General features: G+C 45.6%; 1 pseudogene across 1 annotated transcript; it reads left to right on the forward strand.

Annotated features, from left to right (window-relative positions):
• Window positions 1-6,741: 6,741 nt before the first annotated feature.
• On the forward strand, window positions 6,742-17,215 carry LOC146341267 (uncharacterized; annotated as a pseudogene). Its single transcript, XR_014784046.1, has 3 exons — window positions 6,742-6,810; window positions 7,269-7,394; window positions 16,619-17,215. The product of XR_014784046.1 is annotated as an uncharacterized LOC146341267 (transcript).
• Window positions 17,216-20,161: the final 2,946 nt, after the last annotated feature.

A 20,161-nucleotide genomic window follows, 5' to 3' on the forward strand; every position in this document is an offset into this window, starting at 1 on the left:
AATTTTTAACCGTGTGCAATTTGTGAAGGGGGTTCCTGAAGAAAAAGGATCTTCCAGTCAGGTTTGGCCATGTGGGGTAGGGTTTTTTTCCCCTGGAAGATATTTCCTATCCATTACTGGTGGACAGAACCCGGGCAGGGTCTGGTGGAGGGGTATTCCAGCCTGTGTTCCTAGAAGAGGCTTGAAAGGTGACACCTAGGTTGGTATATAATGAGGAAGCCAGGTCATTGTGCCAGATACTGTTGATTTTCAAAGAGACAGGCATTTTATTTTCAGGCCTTCTCCCTTCCTGGGACTTCACAAAGCTACTTTATTTTTTTTAAACGTCCTCAGTAGAGGTGCACAGGCCTACACCACTGTTCCCATTCAGAGCTGAGCAGTGACTGCAACAAGAGATATATGACTGTGTTTCCAGACACAATTCAAAATGCTGGTTGTGAAGCCCTATACAGCTTGGGGCCAGTCTACTTGAAAGACCGCCCACTCCCATGCGAGCCTGCCCAGGTTTTAAGATCTTCAGGGGAGGCCCTTCTTTTGGTACCGCTGCCTTCTGAGGCACATTTGGTGGTGACACGAGAGAGGGCCTTCTGGGTGGGTGCTCCCAGGCTGTGGAACTCCCTGCCAAGGGAGGCTAGGTTGGCTCCCTCTCTGCTGTCCTTCCACTAGCAGGCAAATGCATTTTTATTCCAGCAGGCCTTTAGCATGTAAGCTGGTCAGTTGGGTTTGATGCTGTTATCATTGTGTTTTTATTGTATTCGTTTTATTATTGTTTTAATCAAGTTTTTATTTATCTATACTTGTAAGCTTCCTTGAGTGCCATTGTCTTAGTAGAAAGGCAGTATACAAATCCAATGAATCAATCAGTAAATAAAACAAAAAATGATGACCATCTGACAAATGCTAGCTTAGCATGTTGCGTATATAGTTATTTGCTTCGTTGGATGTTATCCTGCCAAGTTGTGAGGGATATTTTACTGCTCTCTTGCTTTCTCACATTTCTGACTTGTGATGCATGAGGAATCTGATTGCTGTGAATTCTTATCTGCACCTCCCAGAGTAATGTGTGGATTGGAGCTTAGTGATCTACATGCTTTTGCGCTTTCGAAATATGTCGAAGCAGCATAAAAAAATGTATTCAAAATACATATTTTGAGAGAAATGTTTAGAAATAGTATGTAAACTTGTATTTAAACTTTCATGTGTATTTTTTTCAAAATCACAGATTAAAGCAGAAATGGAACTGATTGTACTTATGAGTAAACAGATGTAAAAGCAACATGAACCGGAAATTATAATCCATCCATTAAGTGTGAGTGAAATTCTCCCCAGCATGATAAAAATGATAGGCTTCTGAAGTAGATCCCTTCAAACTGGGGGCAATAGTTCTCTGTATTGACCATTGCTGCGCAGAATCAAGTGGAGGGCAAGCCACATTGGGTCAAAAGTGAACACCTGGTAAAAGAGGCAGAAAACATCAGAAGGTGGTAGGGTTGTTCTTTTCCAACCCCTTCCAATGCATGGAGCAACAGGACCACCTTCTCCCACACTCACCCCCAATATGAGTCAGAAGTATTTGCCCCCAAAAGAAGCTGAGGGTGATATTATTGTTAAAGCATTTTTCAAAGCATAAAGCGACACTGGCCTTTGCAGTGTGGAAAAGAGACACTGTTGCAAGTGAATAGAGTTAATCACAAAAACGTTGCACCAAAACCATTTTGTAAATAGTTACCGAGGAGGTGTGGGAGAACCTCATCTTAGCAATTGTTTTTATGTCAGAATTAATTTTCATTCAGCATGGCCAATCCAAATGCATGTCCATGGACGAGAAATGCATGTTTGTTCTAGTAGCAACAAATGCTAACAGTGACAAGGACTAGCTCAAATGTAAACATGCAGACACTTTTCCAGGGAATACCCAACCCCAGAGTTCATGTGAAGTTTGAATGTGAAATGACCCAGAGAGAGACTTTGAGATTGTGGTAAAATGTTCACTGTTTATTCAACAGAGGCAAAGACATTTACACAGCAGATTCACTAAGTAGAGAGATTAGCCTCAGCGAAAAGCTTCATCTCCTCCATGAAAGACACATGGAGGAGAAGGGAACCAGAAAGGAGGATGGCTGATAAAGTACCTGAGGTTATAGAATATTTGTCAGGTACTCTCTATAACTGTGGCTGTAGGAATTTAAACATACATATATACACATATTCAGTTAACAACGCAAAAGCCCCTTTCAGTTTAACATGGTTTGTTAAGGGCTTTCCATGTTTACGCAAGCTCCAAAATGGTAGGAATTTACAGCTGTTAAGGGCCTTGGCCTTAACTGGTGCATTATGGATATGATATGGTATCCCCTGCTATAGCTAGTTCCAGCTTCACCACTACCTTGGAGCTGGATGGCTTTTAGTAGCAGAGTGGTGAACCAAAGTCCCAGATTTGTCTGTTTACTGGAATAGGCACATGGAGTTAATGCAACTGAAGATATCGTGCAACTGAAGCTACCATTCCACAATACAAGTACCCAACTGGCATGTTTCAGGAAATGGTTTTGACAGGTTCTGTGGGTCAGTTAAGTGAAATGTCTATTGGAGAAATTAGCTGATAAAGTTTAACTCCAGCACTGTCTACGAGAAAGAAAACAGGCAACAGCTGTCAAATTGCTGGAGGTCATTTATCACAGGTTAAACTCTTATAAACTAGAGCTGTGCACAAATGGCCTCTTGAAATTCTCCATCTTACTTGTGGGCAGAGGAATCTGGGAGACAATTTCACTGAATTTCTCCAGGGGGAGGAGAAATTCTCAACAGTTTCTCCTAGGTATGTCGCCCCATTGGCAAGGCTTGTAGGTAGCACAGTTTCTTTCTTTTTTCTTAAGGTTTTTTTTTTTGGGGGGGGGTTGTGCTGCAAGAACATCAACTATTTTGGCAGGCTGGCCCCCAGTTCACATTGACCACAATGTAAGTGGGGGCACTGTAGTGTTTCGCTCCAGGGAGTGGAGTTAGTGCTCTGCCAAAATCTATCCTCCAATTTCTTAAAAGTTTTCACCCCCATGAAAGAGGCTTCCATTGTTCTGCCTCATTCTCAGGGAGCTTTTTCATTTATTTTTGTGGTGTTTTTGAGCTTACCTAATCACAGCTAGGCTGCCAGACTGCCTGCACATCCTGATCTGAAAAAGCCCTATGGGAGGAATTACCTCACGGTGCTTTCCACTGGCCTTCAGTTGAAGCGTAAGAAGGTGAGGAGGCTACAGGTGGCCAGAGAGATGATTGTACAATGAAAGACAGAACACTTGTGCTCACTTCTCGGCCACCTCCTAAGTAAGGTATGCCCAAGAAACCCAAACCCAACCCATGAGAATTTTTCCAAAATTTCTTCACCACTGAATTTCTTTTTGAAAGCAATTTCTCTTCTATCAGATTGAATGAGAATGGTCCAAAAAATGTGGGAGAAATTTTGGGCACAGCACTTACTATGAACAGTGGTGTCATGGTAAATTCTGAAGTGCAGCTGCTCATCATGACAATCTCCATAGCCATACCTCCAAGCAGAGTCCAAAACTGCAGGTGAGGTAAGTTCTAGCAGCTTTTATTTCCATCAGGAGCAGGTCTTTTGTGAAGCGAATGGGTCTTAATTGCTCATTGTCTTAATAGTAGAAGGATGAGGGAAGGATGAGGTGGCTGAAGAGATGAAATGGAGGTGATAGGGATGAAGTGGACTGGAGAGGTGAAAAGACAATGCTAAACCAGGCCTTCAGGCTGCAATCCAAAGCAGCAGCAGTGGAAAACCAGGCCTGAGGGAGGTTTCTTCCAAACTGAGGAAGAACTCAGTTCTATCTGGTGCAAACCAGATAGAAACTCTTCTTAGGGACAACTAATCAATGCATGGCATTAAGCCCTGATCAATTGCTAACAGATACAGGGTAAACTAAAGCAATTGTAAATGCAAAGCCTAGGAGGCAACATAACAAAATAACATAATGCCTAATTGGGGCAGAACTCCCCAGCGAACAAGATGTGGTTGCTGCGAGAATTCATTTCCACCCCAGCTACTGTGAGGACTGCAGCTGAGTTCAGAGAGACCAGGGATGTCTGAGAGGAATGGCAGATGACATCAGAGCCCCTGCTAATAAAAAAGAGTTGGTGCTGCATCCCTGCGAGCCCAGGCTTCATTACACCACTGCTTATAAATAAGTGATTTCTTACCCTTTTTACCTCAGTATTGGCATGGACCATGCTCAAACAGACCTCTCCTGCACCGTTAAGTTTCAAATAAATCCGTTAAGCCATTTTCTGAATATAAGCCATAGAACCTACTCCCCTTCTCCACATTTCTGGTTATAATGGCACAATTTCACAGAACGATAGAATCATAGTAGGGTTGGAAGGGGCCTACAAGGCCATCGAGTCCAACCTCCTGCTCAATGCAGGGATCCAAGTCAGAGCATCCCTGGCAGATGGCTGTCCAGCCTCATCTTGAATGCCTCCAGTGTGGGAGAGCCCCCCTCCCCCCTAGGGAATTGGTTCCATTGTCGTATTGCTCTGTCAGGAAGTTTTTCCTGATGTTCAGCTGGAGTCTGGCTGCCTGTAACTTGAGCCCATTATTTGATTCACTCAACCCACCCTTAACATAGGGCCACAACTGACTCTCCATAGTTCACAAACACACACTGGGGGCCAAACTAGACATGATGCTAAACAGGCCACTTCAAGTATGTGTCCTCATACAACGATAGATAACCACCACAGGGTGGGATTTTTGTTGGAACTGCAGGGAGGAGCAGTTAACCCTTTTCTCCCTGCCACAGTGCTGACCAAAATCCCTCCTTTGCTGAAGCTGTTATTCACTGTGGGAGGGAAGCCTTTGGTGCGAATGAAAGCTGCTCTCTGTCAGTGAACTGCAGTGACCAGCTGATGTTTCCGGACTAGCTTTAAAGGCCTGAGGAGTGCTCCTTAGGGATGCACTGCCAAAACTTCAAAGAAAGAAGAAAAACGGTGCCAGCAGGGTATCAGGGAGTTAGTTGTTTTGCTGGCCAATAAGGACATCACACTTACTCTCCAATAATTGCCTATGATATACACAATCACATCAGACACAGCTGTCTATGTAAGAATGGAAGTAGTCGTTGGGGGGAAGAATTGCATTTTTTCAGCAAAGACTTTTTCCTCCACTGGCATCCTCTCTGATAAGGGAAAGGTAAATTATCTGCTGGCCAGAGCAAGCACAGGAGAAGTGGGTGAGATGACCACTGGAAGAACAGGGGCAGCAGCTGCACTTTGGCTTAATACCTCCGTGCATTTAATGGTGTAGGTGCCATCTCTGGGTGACTACTGACAACTCGATGCAAAAACAAGCCTAAAGCACCTCACATAGGTAAGTATGTAGAGGAGGCTACAATGGGAAAGAAGGTGAGGGGGCAGCCCAGAACATAAAGTCCTGCATAAATACCACTCATCCCTTCCCCATCCCATAAGCTCTCTCCAAATGGAGTTTGGTGTATGAGACCCTGATGCAAATAGGAAAGTCATGGTGTCTCCCCTTTCATGTACTAACAATTGCATAACAATTGCATAATTTTCAGGAATTATTTTACACAAGGATCCAAGGACATAATCTCTGACTGCTGTGTGACTTTAGCTTCTTTAACCACCTTTGATTGCTGGAAAACTGATCATAGAATCATAGAATAGTAGGGTTGGAAGGGGCCTACAAGACCATCGAGTCCAACTCCCTGCTCAGTGCAGTAATCCAATGATGGACCAGCACAGCGGCTGATCATTCATCAGATTCCAGGAGAGCAACTCCAGCTAAAACCTTCCAGCTCCCAGCCTGACTCTCCCAGACGTTATGCAAATTTAAATGGCAAAGATTCCTTTTAGCTGTCTCCCTGCACCTCTGATAGGTATAACAAATCGGGGGGGGGGGGAATGGGACAGGGAGATAGTAATTCAGAATCATTCCTCTACCTGTGTTTACATCTTTGATCTCATGCAGAAATTGTCAGGAGAAACCATAAGGATTGATGCACTTGGCCGAACTCATGACATCAGAATATGGGTTCACTCACCTTGATTTTATCAGGACAAGTGATGTGCTCTTCCTGTGTGACTCAGTTTTGTGTATATTATTGGGGGTGATCCAGTGAAGCCAAGCCACAGCACTGACTATCAATGTCATCTGGATGGTCAGACCCTTTTGCTTCAAACTCCATGGATTTAGAGATATGAGAGGGTGCTGAAAGTAAGTGAGCAAGGTGTGTGTGTATTCGTGTGTGGATGGGGGAATTAGGCTGGAGTGAACCAATCCTTTGTTTGGGGGAGTCATCTTACACTAGGTTTTCCCAACCTGGTGCCCTCCAAACGTTTTGGGTTTCAACTCATAATATTCCTGGCCATTGGTCATGCTGGCTGGGGTTGATGGGAGTTGAAGTCCAAAATATCCAGAAGGCACCAGATTCGGTAAGGCTGTCTTACCCACATAAACACTGAAGATAAAACCAGCAGTTGCATAATTTCTTCAGAAATCCCAAAGAAATGTTAACAGAAGGAACTAGGACCACAGTCTATGTGACCTCACCATTTTCACTTTCCTTATTTACTGAAGAGCTGCTGGAACAACGTACTCTGCACCGAAATTGGAGAAGGGCTATCGCTCCAAGCCTTGCCTTGGGTCAACTTGGCAATTATCCAAGCACTTCCCAACAGAGGGAGTTCTATAAAAGGAGGAAGTTGTGATTTCTCCCTACCAGTGGGTGAAACAGCATCTTTTGGCAGGGAGACGGGCTGATTTTCTTTCTTATAATGGAATGTATGGTGAGTAATCTCTGCTGTTCACCTAGATTGCAGCTTTTCAGCTCTGTTTCTATCAAGCTTTGTTTTGCCAGCATCTCTGTTTGCAGGAATATAGGTAGGAAGAGAATGGCAGAAGAGGATAGTCCAGTTGAAATTATTCTTAATTCTGAAAATCCATAAGAGAGAGCTTCAGGGTCTGTTCCTAACTTTGATATTAAGGGCTTTTATTCTTCATTTTCCACATGTATGTTCTACCCAAAGAGCCCATGAATGCACATTTGATTTCAAATTGGCTATATATGTCAGTCAGAAGTCACAACTAATATTAGAGCTGTTTTCAGTATCCCTTTTCAAAATGGCTTCTAACTGGGGCAGTTGGCTGCTTTCTGTGCAGCCCTAACATCCTCCCTTCCAGGGGCACTCTGCTTTAATACAGCAATTACTCTTTTCCCATTCATAAATGGCACCTCTTTTGACAGATATCCAGATGTTGGCTGGGCTTCAGCTTCTTGTGTGTGGCTGTCCTGCTGTGTTTGGGGAATGGAGCTTCTGGGACCATGGACGCAAATAATCTGAAGAACATCATTGACTACATTAGAAAGTGAGTGAGTTTCTGGAATGTCCAGTGCTTTTTATGAAAAGGGTTCTTTTCGGAGCAATTACTGCGGTAATTTCTTCAGCAAATGTGTGCAAATCTACCCTCCTTTTACCAGCTAGCTTTTAAATCTGCACAAATTTCCCTGACAATTAAAGAAACAACCCTTAGACGGTGGTTGAACAGGACAGAGCAAATAAGGTGCCTGCACCAGCAGTAATTACACCCACCCATCCCAATGGGTCTCCATTTGGTCCATCTTGCACAGTTGCCTTCTAAGCATTTTTAAAAGAAACTGTTGGGAAGATCTGTAGAAATGCGCTGAAACATAGTAACCCGAAACATAGTAACCCATCTGTCAATTTCATCGGGACTTGGAGAAGAGTCAACAGCAGGGAGGACACTGACAAATGTCCATTCAAGGCTTTAGGGTGAGAGGATAACATTGCCAAGTGGGAGTTATTGCCTATCTCCCCTCCCCCTTTGGCTCTCCTTTTCAGAACACTTCCCCCCCCCCATTTTCAATGCTTCAGAACTGTGCAGTTGGGTTTGTACTTTCTCCTAGTATTATTCCCTCCCTCCCAGTCCTTCACAAGTGTGTGCAGATTAGTTTATGTGCAATCTCGCCTTGTTGATTTCCTAGTGCACTACCTACTCCACTGCTTTGACAGGAAATAGGAAATTGCCAAGGTGAGGCCACACGCAGCAGACAGGCAATTCTGTGCTCTTGTGCACTTGCGAAAGACCAGGAAATAATAAAAATTACAATCCCATATGTGTACTTCTGAAGCTCCCCCAAATGTGGCAACTGAGTTATGGTCCTTCCAAAGGGGTAGGGGCAGTCACTGGAGGGGGAGGAGGGAGGCTGGAGGTGGCACTGGTGAGTTCGCGGAGAGTGGCATGGGCTATTTTGCCGCTCTTGCCAAGTGGCTCTGTAGCCTTGCTTCTGGGTTCGGACACCATGACAAGCCACCCTGAGAATAAGCTACCCTCAACACCCCTACTTGGTTTCCCAGGGTGGTTTGTTTGCACAAAACTATTCATGCTGAATCGTCCAGGCCAGGATCACGTGTCACGGTAAGTTAAGCGGACACTAACAAGTTTCACAACCAACCATGGCTTACGGTGACATGCAAATCCAGTCATACTCAATTACTTTGGAAGTGCGTTGTGTGCTTGCCTCATGCTTACCCTAGCCCATCCTGTCATAATTTCCACTTTCTGTGGAACCTCATAGTTGGCCACCTCTTCCAGAAGAGGCTAGTGACTACGAGACCCAAATCTTGAGTAGGCATGAAGGAGGTGCAAAAGAGGTTTTAGCTGAAATTCTTTCCACTGGTGTCCTGTGCTGAGAGCAGATGGAATCTGCTCGTCATAATATGGCAGGAACCAATCAAGAAAACAGGACTATTTGCTGCTTAAATACCTGCATTTTAACACACTTTGAACAAAAGGTTTGCTGTCATGCTTGCATGCCCAAACCATCACAATTACACAAAAATTCCTCAAGTGTTGGGAGCTGCTGCTCCCATCTGTAGAAAAAAGACTGAAATATAATGCTTATTCAAAGCCATTCTTATTATAACAGGAGAATATCAAGTATGGATGGGCACTTGGTCCAATGGATGGTGATACTTGTGAAATCTCTTTTCTTCACTGACACCCTGAGGGTATCTCCTGGCTATTGAGAGGGAGAAATCACTTTGGAACTATGTATCTGCATATGTTATTAAGATTACATCCTGCCAAGTTTGAGGCTTCTGTATTTCATGTGATTTTTATTGTTAAGATAATGACTGGGTCTCGATGTATAAATTTCCTTGTATGTTTCCTACTGCACTTGTTCCCTTTGACAGCTGAAACATACAAGGACATCGACAAGACAAGGCTACACACATCAGACAGTTGTAAGCATGCAGTAAGTGTGCACTTGCAAAAGACCAACAATAACAAGTTAAAAAATTATAATCATATGTGTGCAAATTTCTGGGGCTGAAAAATGGGGAAAAATGACCCAATTTGTGCAGAATTATGGAGCTAAAAAACATAATTTAAAAAGCTGGGGAATGAAAAAGGGTCGTGATCGGAGTGGGGAGGGGACAGGATGGGCAAATCAGGGGGTTCTGCCATGAAGGACAATGCAGAACCAGCCGGAGGACCAAGGGGGAAGGAGGGGGAGTACAACCCAAGTAAGCCCAATCATCTGTCAGGCATACTGTGTAGCTTATTTGCAAGGTGGCTTAGCGTGACATGTGAACCTGCCCAATGTCAAGTCTTAACCTTCCCATACCTGAACAATGACTGATGACCAGCCTCCTTTGCCATTGTTTATTATTTTTTTTTATTAGTAGTACTTATATACTGCTTAATATAACAAAACTAAGCGATTCACATATAAATATTTTTTAAATCACATTTAAATACACTATTAAAAATAATTCCAGCCACGATAAAAATACAAAACAATACAAGGAACAGTAAAACAAGCAGCATATTATTAATTGCAATTAATTACAAGCCATTATTTCACCCTACTGAAGTAACTACACCACTAACTCTATAGGCCTCATGCCAATGGCTGCAAATCTTGGGGAGGGGTGTGTGTGCAAGGCCTGCATTCCGGCCAAGTTCTCTGCTAACAGAGGAGTGTTGACCTCTCATACCTGAACAAAGACTGATGAACAGCCTCCTTTACCCATTGTTTGGTTCTACTTGAAGTAACTACACAACTATAGGCCTTATGTCCATGGCTGCTAGCAGTGTGTGTGTGTGTGTGTGTGTGTGTGTGCGTGCGCGCCAGGCCTGCACTCCAGCCAAGTTCTCTGGTAACAGTTTGGTTCTATCCATGGCTGTTGGACCAGTGATATACTAGGAACATGCCACTGAAACTATCTTGATCTCCTGGCCTCTCCCACTGTTGGGATGATTCCACCTACATTTTGGAGTGTGGCAAACCCTAGAGCTCCGGTGCTTCTGGACAAGCCCAGCCAGAAACACTAAGAGGCAGGGAACACTGTTGTTCTGCCATCCCACTCTGCCACTTTTTTGCTCAGGCTCCTCATGGTTTGGTCACTTAGGTTCTTGCCTCCTCACAGCAGAGATCCAATGCAACCCCTTTTAAACTGACATATTTTTCCTTCGCCCACTGAGGCTCTGGAGTTTCAACAAGCCCCAAACTTCAACTTTAGGAACAGGTTGCGCAAACCTAAAAAGAGGTATCTTTTGCAATTCTATCCTATGTTCAGGGGGATTTCATCTACAAAGTGCAGCCTCCCACTCTGCATCCTCTTTCTGTGTATGTGCGCGCGTGCGCGTGTGTGTATCTGTGTAAGTGTATGAATCTCATCTAATTTTGGAATATATTTGGTTGGATCACAGCCACATAGTGCAAACCTTCCCCTGGTTATCTAGTGGGAAGAAATGGTGCCAGGGCTCTTGTTGCTTCCTTAAGTCTCCTCTCTATCCTACTACATCATTTGTGTGATATATGTGTGTTTTGGGGGTTCTGCCATAATTTGCATATTTTTAACATTTCCCCCAATCAGTCCAACTACTTTTGGCTATTGGAAAAACCGTTTTTATACAGTACATAAAATTAGCATGACATTCTTTCTAGTTTTCTTTACTAAATGTAAGTCAAATAAGCACATTACATCAGTTCTCCATTGATTTAGGAAAGCAGATATTTATTTAATTTACTAAATGCCACATATAATCAGTTAACTGTTTTTATGCATTTTATTGCTGTGAGCTGCCTTGGGAGGGCTTCTGCCCTGAAAGGTGGACAAGAATTTTTAAAAAATAATGTACTCTAGGCATTTTACAATAATGATAAAAGTACAAAAAAATCACAATAAAATCAACAATATAAGACTAATAAATATGCTGACAGCACATAAAATACGATACCACATTGGAGGGGCAGAAAATACAAAAATACTAACACGTTTAAACATTTTAATTTTACAGACTTTGAAATTTTTTTTAACAAGCCGGGGAAAACAGGAACGTCTTAGCCTGGTACCAGAAAGGTAGCAGTGTAGATGCCAGACAAGCTTTCCTTGGGAAAGCATGCCAGAGCTGGAGAGCCACCCCCCAAAAGCCCTCTCTTCTTGCCACCCTCCGAGCTTCAGAAGGGCGGGACACTTGAAGGAGGACTTCTGCAGATGACTTTAAAGTATGGGCAAGTACATGTGGGAGGAGATGTTTTATCAGGTACTGAGGTCCCAAGCCATGTAGAGCTTTGTAAGTCAAAACCAGCACTTTGAATTGGGCCTGGAAATTGATTGGGAGCCAGTGCAGGTGAGACGGAAGATGGGAGACATCCGGAATGCTAGTGCAGGAAACCTTGGAATAAATAAAATTGAACACAAGTAAGAGCTCATTACTGAGTCTACTCTGTGATGGTGATGGTGGCAAAGAAACTATTTTTCTCCACCACCATTGCATCCTCCCAAAATTGTCCAGTGGAGCTTTTCTGAGTGGTTCATGGCCTTTTGAAATCTGGCTCAGATAGTGATGTGGTGGAACCTTTGGTGGCATGCTGTGACATGTCTGCTAGACATTTTGAAGGCAAAATCAATCGTATACATCATCATTTGGACTCTGCGGTTGGGACAGATCAATCCATGGGGGCGGGGGGTGTCCAGAGCACTGTCTGGTCCTATATTGTTGGGTGAATTTAAGTTTTTGTGGCCCAAGGATGTAAACAAGGTGCTTGACAAGGTTCAACCAACCATATGTTTACTTGAGCCTTGCCCTTCATGGCTACTTACATATGGCAAGGAGGGGACACCTCACTGTGTCCAGGAGGTAGTCATCTCCTCTCTTAGAGAGGGAGTGGCCCCAGCTGCCTTAAAGGAGGTGGTGGTGCAACTGCTCCTGAAGAAACTATTAATGATCCCAGAAGATGTTCCCTTCTTGGGCAAGGTGCTTGAGTGTGTGGTGAAGACCAGGGGCCTGTTTTGACGAGCAATTTACTCCAAACTGGCTGCGTGTTGAGGTCGTTAGGGATACATGATGTCATGGCCATCCAGCAGCCAGCCTGGAGCTTAACAGGAGAAAAACAGATTTCCTGAGACTGCTTAAAGTCCAATTATTTTCCTTAAATTGGGTTCTCCCCGGTATAGTTGCTATGTGCCCCAATCCCCGCATTTACCTCGGGTATGCTAGCCCTGCCCAGGGGTGTGCCTTTCACTGTGACCCCAGTCAAGGAGTGTTTCCTGTGTGTTTCCTGTCCCTGCACAAACCAATTAGTGTCTACTCAGAAGCAACTCCCATTGTGGTCAATGAGGCTTCTCCCCTGAATAGAGATTGTGCAGGTTAAAATGTGGGCTGGTTTCCCTCTTTGTATTTACGGCTCCCTTTCCCACAACAAAACCATTAGTGTCTCCTCAGAAGTAACTCCCATTGTGCTGAATGAGGCTTGCCCTCTGACTGCCCACATCAGTACTAACAGAGGTCCCCCTCAACTGAAACGGCAATTCCCTAAGTGCGGTTAAGCGCAATCACGAGGCTCCGATTCTCCGTTGTTTGCTTTATTGCCTTCACTATTTCACAGCTTCATTATAGAGATCCTGCACAGTATCGGTTTGGTAAGAAAGGGGGCTGGTTTCCTATCCCTGTGTTCTCTCTGCCACTTTCCCAGGATAAGCATCTGTGAGTCTACTCAGAAGTAACACGCATTGTATTCAGTGAGGCTTGGGACTGATTGGGAGGCTTGTGTTACAATGCACACAATAGGGATGTCAGAGAATTTCGCCACCAATCTCGGGGAGGCTGAATGCCAGCGCATTCGACCCACCGAAATTGGTGGCGAAACGGTCTGTCCCCCTGCCCCCCCCAGGACGGGACTTACCTTGGGCGAGTCTCCCTGGTGGCGGTGGCTCCGGCAGCGGTTTGGCGGCGGTTTGGCGGCGGCGGCTGCAGCTGCGGCGGCCGGTCTTCCGACCGGCTGCCGCCACCACCATTTCCAGTAAAAACAAAAACAAAAAAACGTGATAGGCTATGTAAAGATTTACGTAGCCTATCATGGCTAGATTTTTAAAAAATACCGTGATAGGCTACGTAAATCTTTACATAGCCTATCACGGCTGAGTAAAACAAAAAACAAAAAACCGCGCGTATGCAAATGGCGGCACCCATGGGCGCCGCCATTTGCGTTCCTTATTTTGGCATGTCTAGTCTATGTAAACATTTACATAGACTACGGCAAAAATAAGGGGAACACAAATAGCGTAGACGCTACACTATTTGCGTTCCCCTTATTTTCATCGTAGTCTACGTAAATGTTTACGTAGACTAGACGTGCCAAAATAAGGAACGCAAATGGTGGCGCCCATGGGCGCCACCATTTGCGTATGTGAGGTTTTTTTGTTTTTTTTTACTCAGCCGTGATAGGCTACGTAAACATTTACGTAGCCTATCACGGCTGACTGCAGGGACGCAAACAGTGGCGGCTATGGCCGCCGCCATTTGCAGACCCGGCCGGCCAGGATTCGCGGTGGGAGGGACGGGGCGCCTCCCACCCGGCCAGAATTTCGGGGGGGAGGGATGGGGCGCCTCCCCCCCCGGCCAGAATTTCGGGGGGAGGGACGGGGCGCCTCCCCCCCACGAATCAATTTCGTCATAAGGTAAGTGACTTTCGTACATCCCTAGCACACAAGGGCAAGTAACTACTTCACACCTTCTTTACGGAGCCTGGGGTGGGGGGAAACCTCTCTTATTGGTTGAGCAGCCCCTGCCACTCAGATGACATTCATTCCAACACCTCCCTCTACCCGGAAGTAAGTTATGTGAAGCCACTGTCGGGTTCTCCGCTCAATAAGGAATGAGGCTATTTCATGCATGATTCGGCATTCAGATGAACAATTGCTAAGCAACAAAGAAGAATTCTTATACTCAAAAGAAGAATTCTTATACCCTTACTCAGTCAGGACAGCCAATCAAATCTTGGTTCATATTTCAACATACATTTGTCATTTGTCACAAGCAGAAAACAGTTAGTTAGCCTTGCAGAATCAGCCGTTTAGGAAATTTCTATAGCTCAGTGTAAAACAGGAAACATCTGAAACTTTCACCCAGACTTTCACCCAGTAAGCAACTTACAACATTCCTTCAACTGAAACATCGTGTGACCTTATTATTACCTTATTACATGACCTTTCCCAACCTTTCTGCTTCTTCAGCCAGAATGCTTCCACCCTCCCCTTGAAGGTGTATATTCTGATATGGTCCTTTTCTCCTCCTGCCATCTCCTTCATTTCTCTCGTCTAACTCCGCCATCATCAACTTTACTTGTTCATCTTTTGTGCTTGAGGAAAGTGGGGACTTTAGTCTTTTTATGGTTAGTTTTACACAGTACAGCAACAATTATACACACACATGCAAAACAATTTAATAGCAAGCAAAATTATTTCTCATTTGAGGATCGGTTTTAGCAGGCTCTCAGCTTATCCTCTAATGTCAGGGAGCCAGCCAAACTAATCTAGACTTTACCAATGGTTTGCGTATCATGGCTAATTGCTCTGTTTCTGATATGTGTTTGGTAATGTTAAGCTCATTGTCTACAATATGTGTACAGCATTCTGGACTTTTTAATGCACATATGCCACTTTTCCCAGTACCCCACTTCATTGTGGCTAATTATGGGTCGTGCAGCTGTTGGCTTCAGGGCTATTCTTCACTTCTCTGGAGTCCTCAGTCTGTTGGGGAACTGAGTCTCAGTGAGTGAGACGGTTCTGCTTTTTTTTGCTGTGCAAATTATATGAGGCACTTATTTAGGGGAAAGGTTAGTAGCACATCACCCTATTACTGCTCTTGTGAAGTAATCAGTATATTGTGGACAATTTAATCACTCCACTGGTCTAGTGGGGCCTGTTCACAGAAGGGAACTGCGTCCTAGATTAGTCTCTTTCAACCCAGGTGTCAGCCCACATGCTGCAGGTCACAGCCTTGAGGGGCTCACCACGGCAGTGTTCCGTCTTCCGGGCACAAACACTCTCACTCACTCAAGCACTCGAAAGCCATGCCCAGACTCAAACAGTCAACTTCAAACCCAAAGCGTGCAGCTCAACCATTTCTCAAGTTTTAATTTTTAGGGGGAAATGACTGTTACCGCCCACAGTAGTCCATGCTGCTCACGGGGTGCTGAAGCAGCAGGAGATTTTCTAACAAGGATCTCTTACCTCTGGATGACATGCACGCTGTCTGGTTGCCTGTCCACAGGCAAGCTGCCTGGGAGTGCCAGCCATCCCACTCTGACACCAAATTGTCGGGTTCTCTGCTCAATAAGGAATGAGGCTGGAAGGTGAGGCTGAGTGAAGCACCCTTTATTTCATATATTAGAATGGTGCGATGTACACCCTCGTGGAACCCTGCCCGGACCAAAAGTGGCTGTTACAAAAATGCGGGCGAGCCACTCCTCCTTCTGTTGTCATGGAAACAGGGCCCAGATCCAGGATCTCTTCAATGAGGCTGATTTTCTGAGTCTGTTTCAATAGGGTTTCAGGCCTGGTTATGGCACAGAAACTGCCTTGGTCACCCTGTGGGATGACGTCTGTCAGGAGACAGGCTCCCCCCAGCTCCCCTACTCAGGTCTCAGTTATGCATACCAGATCGGCCTCCTCGTCTGCAATCATGTCATGGATGAGGGAGATTTTATTAGAAACTGATCTGGCATTAAACAACAGCACCAGAAGGCCCAAGGGAAGACTGCTAAAGCAGCCATGTACCCTTTGGTTGGGGGAAGAACCAGGGGATAGACGATAATTGTCTAACCCATGTTCTTCTTACCTGGCCAGCCCCACCCCCAATGCCATACCTCCTCCTGTCAGTAAAAACACTAACTGATGCCCCACCAACTCCCCCTGATGGTCAGCATCTACACTCAGTCATAATTGAAATTCCTGCTTAAAAACGGATATCGGGAAGCAGACAAACACTCAGAACTGAGGCCAGGTGATCACATTTCCCTCCAGTCCACCAGCGCAGCCCTTTTTATCTCTGCATTTATATCGCACAATGACTTGCATGTGGTAATTGGCCATCACAGATATTACAACACAAAACAGAACTTTCCTTCTGCCTACCAATGCCTGTCCATTCAGCTGCCACCCAGTTACCAAGACTATAACAATCCAGAGGCCAGTCTCCATGGGCCAGTTAGGAATATTGAGGGTTAGTTTTACACATTCAGCAGCACTCATTCCTATCTTTCTTGTGGCTCCTGCTAAGTACGGCATTGATGGAAAACATTACGCTGTGGCTGTAAGACTGGATGCCCGACACTGCAGCAACCCTAATCGGAACAACTTGGAGACTGCTTTGCCTAGGAGTCGCATGCAGAATATGAAGAATGCTATTATAAAGGAGGGTGGTATATACAACCCACAGGAGATAGGAGATATTGTTGCAGCACGGCCAAGCGCAAGGGACATACTTCCCAAATTGCATGCTGAATTCCGCTTGTTGACTGGTGGCCCTGGAAATCATAGCCCAATAGAAAGAATGCTAGCTGATAAGGACCAGAACAGTTGCCTGGTCTTCTTCAGCAAATTGTCTCCCTGTGTAGACCGCTGTCTCAATACGAATGACATGAGAAATATCATCCAGATGATCAACCCGCTTTTTAACAGGTTCAGTGAAAACTCCAGGGCGTTTGTCTTTCAGAACATTTACTGGGTGGATCAACAGAAACAGTCCCAAATGGTGGTGGATGCCTGGAGACATATCCAGCGTGCCCCCCTATTCCGGTGCTACAACAACAATAGAGGCTGCGTCCAATGTTTTAACGGAAACCAATCTCCCAACAGCAGTCCTTGTTTACCCTGATAGGGGAAGTAAGAAAGGGGCTGGGGGGAGGACAGCTATGCCTCCTAATGTCTGCCAACTGGATTCCTGGGACAGATTGCCCTTAGAAAGGCGCCTTCCCCAACCGTAGCCCCAATTTCACCAGATTGAGCTTTCCATATGACTTCTGTATCCTCTGCTTTGCTGTTGAATCAATAAATGTTTAAAGCATTCCACAAAAGTGTCCTCTCTTTTTGCTGCTTTTTTTTTTTTTTTTTTGCTGTTGCCCACACTATGCTCATGAACTTGAGCACACTCTGGGAGAGAGCGCAGGACAGGAAGGCCTGGCGTGCTATGGTCCATGGGGTCACGAAGCGTCGGACACGACTGAACGACTGAACAACAACAACACGCTATGCTCCCTGCAGCTTACAGTTGAGATATGCAGATTATACACTCATGAAGGGCTGCAGTGTTAGACCAGCCTTTTATGGAGAAGTGCCCAGATGCTTTGAGGGCACATCCAGTCTGCATCACTTCACATGTGCAGCTGGCACCACCTCTTGTTTCACCTGAGTCCTGAGAGAAAGGAAGTCCAAGAGCTGTGAGAAACAACCAGCTAATTCTCCAGATACCACTGTGCGAGTTCAGCCTGTTCCTTCCCCTTGGTCAAAGCATGTTGCATGAAAGAGTGGTTGGGCATGCAGGGGGGAATCCTTGGGTTGTCAAAACCATATAATCAAACCCCAGGTCTGAGATTAAGAAGCTTTATTAAGCTTAGTGATAAGGGATGAGATGAAAGAGAAAACAGAGACATTGTGTGCAGTGGTTACTCTGTTGGTCCAGGACTGGGGATACCCGGGTTCTAGTCTCCGCTCTGCCATGAAGCTCATGGGGCGACTTTTGGCCAGTCACTGACTCCCAACCAAATCTACTTGACAGGGTTGTTGAGAGGATAAAACGGTAGGGGGCAGGATATGACCAAGAGTGACTCACCAAGAAAGTAGGGATGTACGAAAGTCACTTACCTGGTCCCGCAGCTTGCTTCGCGGTGGGGGGAGGTGCTTCGGTTCTCCCCCCGAAGTTCAGGCCGGGGGGGGAGGCGCCCCGCCTCGCCCGGCCAAAATTCAGGCCGGGGGGGAGGCGCTGTCAAGGGCTCCTTGGAGGGCTCTCTCAGTCTAATCTAGTAGCCAAGTCCAGACACAGACAAAGGGATTCTTTTTAAAATTTTATTCTTCTTTTATAACTTAATAACTTTATAGGTAGCAACTAGATCTGAGCAGCAGCATCTCTATGCCCTAAGTTGGAACAGTTGGTCCCCGTTTGAAAGGCAGTTACTGGCAGACCCCTGAATATAAGGACTAGGGAGAATCCCTCCCCTTTTCCCTTGGATCCTCTGGGCGCAACCGTTCTTTGAGCGCCAACTGGGCGCTATGCTTCCTTTCCGCACCCTCCATTTGGCGCCGCTCTCTGCGCCTGCGCCGTGCATCCACCCAGTCTGCTATCTGTGCTGGGTCACTCTCTGGACTGCTTTCTAATCTAGGAATGTTGGTGGGAGGAATTTCTGTCAGCTGCGGGCCCTGGGAAAAAGGGGCGCGCTCCTCTCCCAGGAGCGACTGCTCTTCCTCCGAATCAGAACTACTCTTGGATTCTATGGGCTCAGTGTCCACCCTGACAGGCGCCCCGCCTCGCCCAGCCGAAATTCAGGCTGGGGGAGAAGCGCCCCGTCTCCCCGGCTGCGAAATACAAACTGAAAAAAAAACAAAAAACACCCGTGATAGGCTACGTAACGATTTATGCAGCCTCTCACGGCTAGATTTCCAAAGTCAGCTGTGATAGGCTACGTAAATCGTTATGTAGCCTATCACGGGTGACTTTGGAAAAAAAAAGCGCGTACACAAATGGCGGCGCCCATGGGCGCCGCCATTTGTGTTCCTTATTTGGTCCCGAGTAGTCTATGTAAAGATTTGCGTAGACTACGGTGAAAATAAGGGCAATGCTATTTGTGTTGCCCTTATTTTTGCCGTAGTCTACGTAAATCTTTACGTAGACTACCGGGACCAAATAAGGTACGCAAATGGCGGTGCCCATGGGCGCCGCCATTTGCGTACGCACTTTTTTTTTTTCACAGTCACCCGTGATAGGCTACATAACGATTTACGTAGCCTATCACGGCTGACTTTGGAAATCTAGCCGTGATAGGCTACGTTAATCGTTACGTAGCCTATCACGGGTGTTTTTTGTTTTTGTTTTACTTTGTTTTGTAATGGCGGCGGCGGCGGCAGCCGGTCGGAAGACCAGCCCCTGCCCCCGCCGAAACGCCGCCGGGACCCGCCGCTGGCAGGGACATTCGCAGGAGGTAAGTCCCATCCCGGGGGGTGGCGGGGGGGTGGCGGAGAATTTCACCACCAATTTCGGGGGGCTGAATGCATTGGCATTCGGCCTCCCGGAGATTCGGGGAGAAATTCTCCGCCATCCCTACAAGAAAGAGATCTTGGGGTTGTGGTGGACAGCTCAATGAAAATGTCAACTCAGTGTGTGGCTTCTGTGAAAGGCAAATACCATGTTAGGTGTAATTAGGGAAGGAGTGGAAAAATAAAGCTGCCATGATCATATTCCCCATACACAAATCTATAGTGTGTCCACACTTGGAATACTGTGTAGAGTTCTGATCACCATACCTAAAAAAGGATATTATAGAGATGGAAAAAGTGCAGAAAATGGCTACTAAAATGATCAAGGGGCTGGAGCAACTCCCCAAGAGGGAAGGTTACAACAGCTGGGATTGTTTAGCTTTGAAAAAAGGCAAGTAAGGGAAGACATGATAGAGGTGTACAAAATTATGCAAGGTGTAGAGAATGTGGATAGGGAGACGTTTTTCTCCTTCTCTCATAATACTAGAACCTTGGTCATCCCATGAAGGTGATTGGTGGCAGTTTCAGGACAGATTAAAGGAAGTACTTCACACAGTACATAGTTAAACTATGG

The sequence above is a fragment of the Heloderma suspectum genome, chromosome 6, assembly GCF_057233095.1.
Source record: "Heloderma suspectum isolate Gila_16-S chromosome 6, 16-S_ref, whole genome shotgun sequence".
Taxonomy (NCBI): Eukaryota; Metazoa; Chordata; class Lepidosauria; order Squamata; family Helodermatidae; genus Heloderma; species Heloderma suspectum.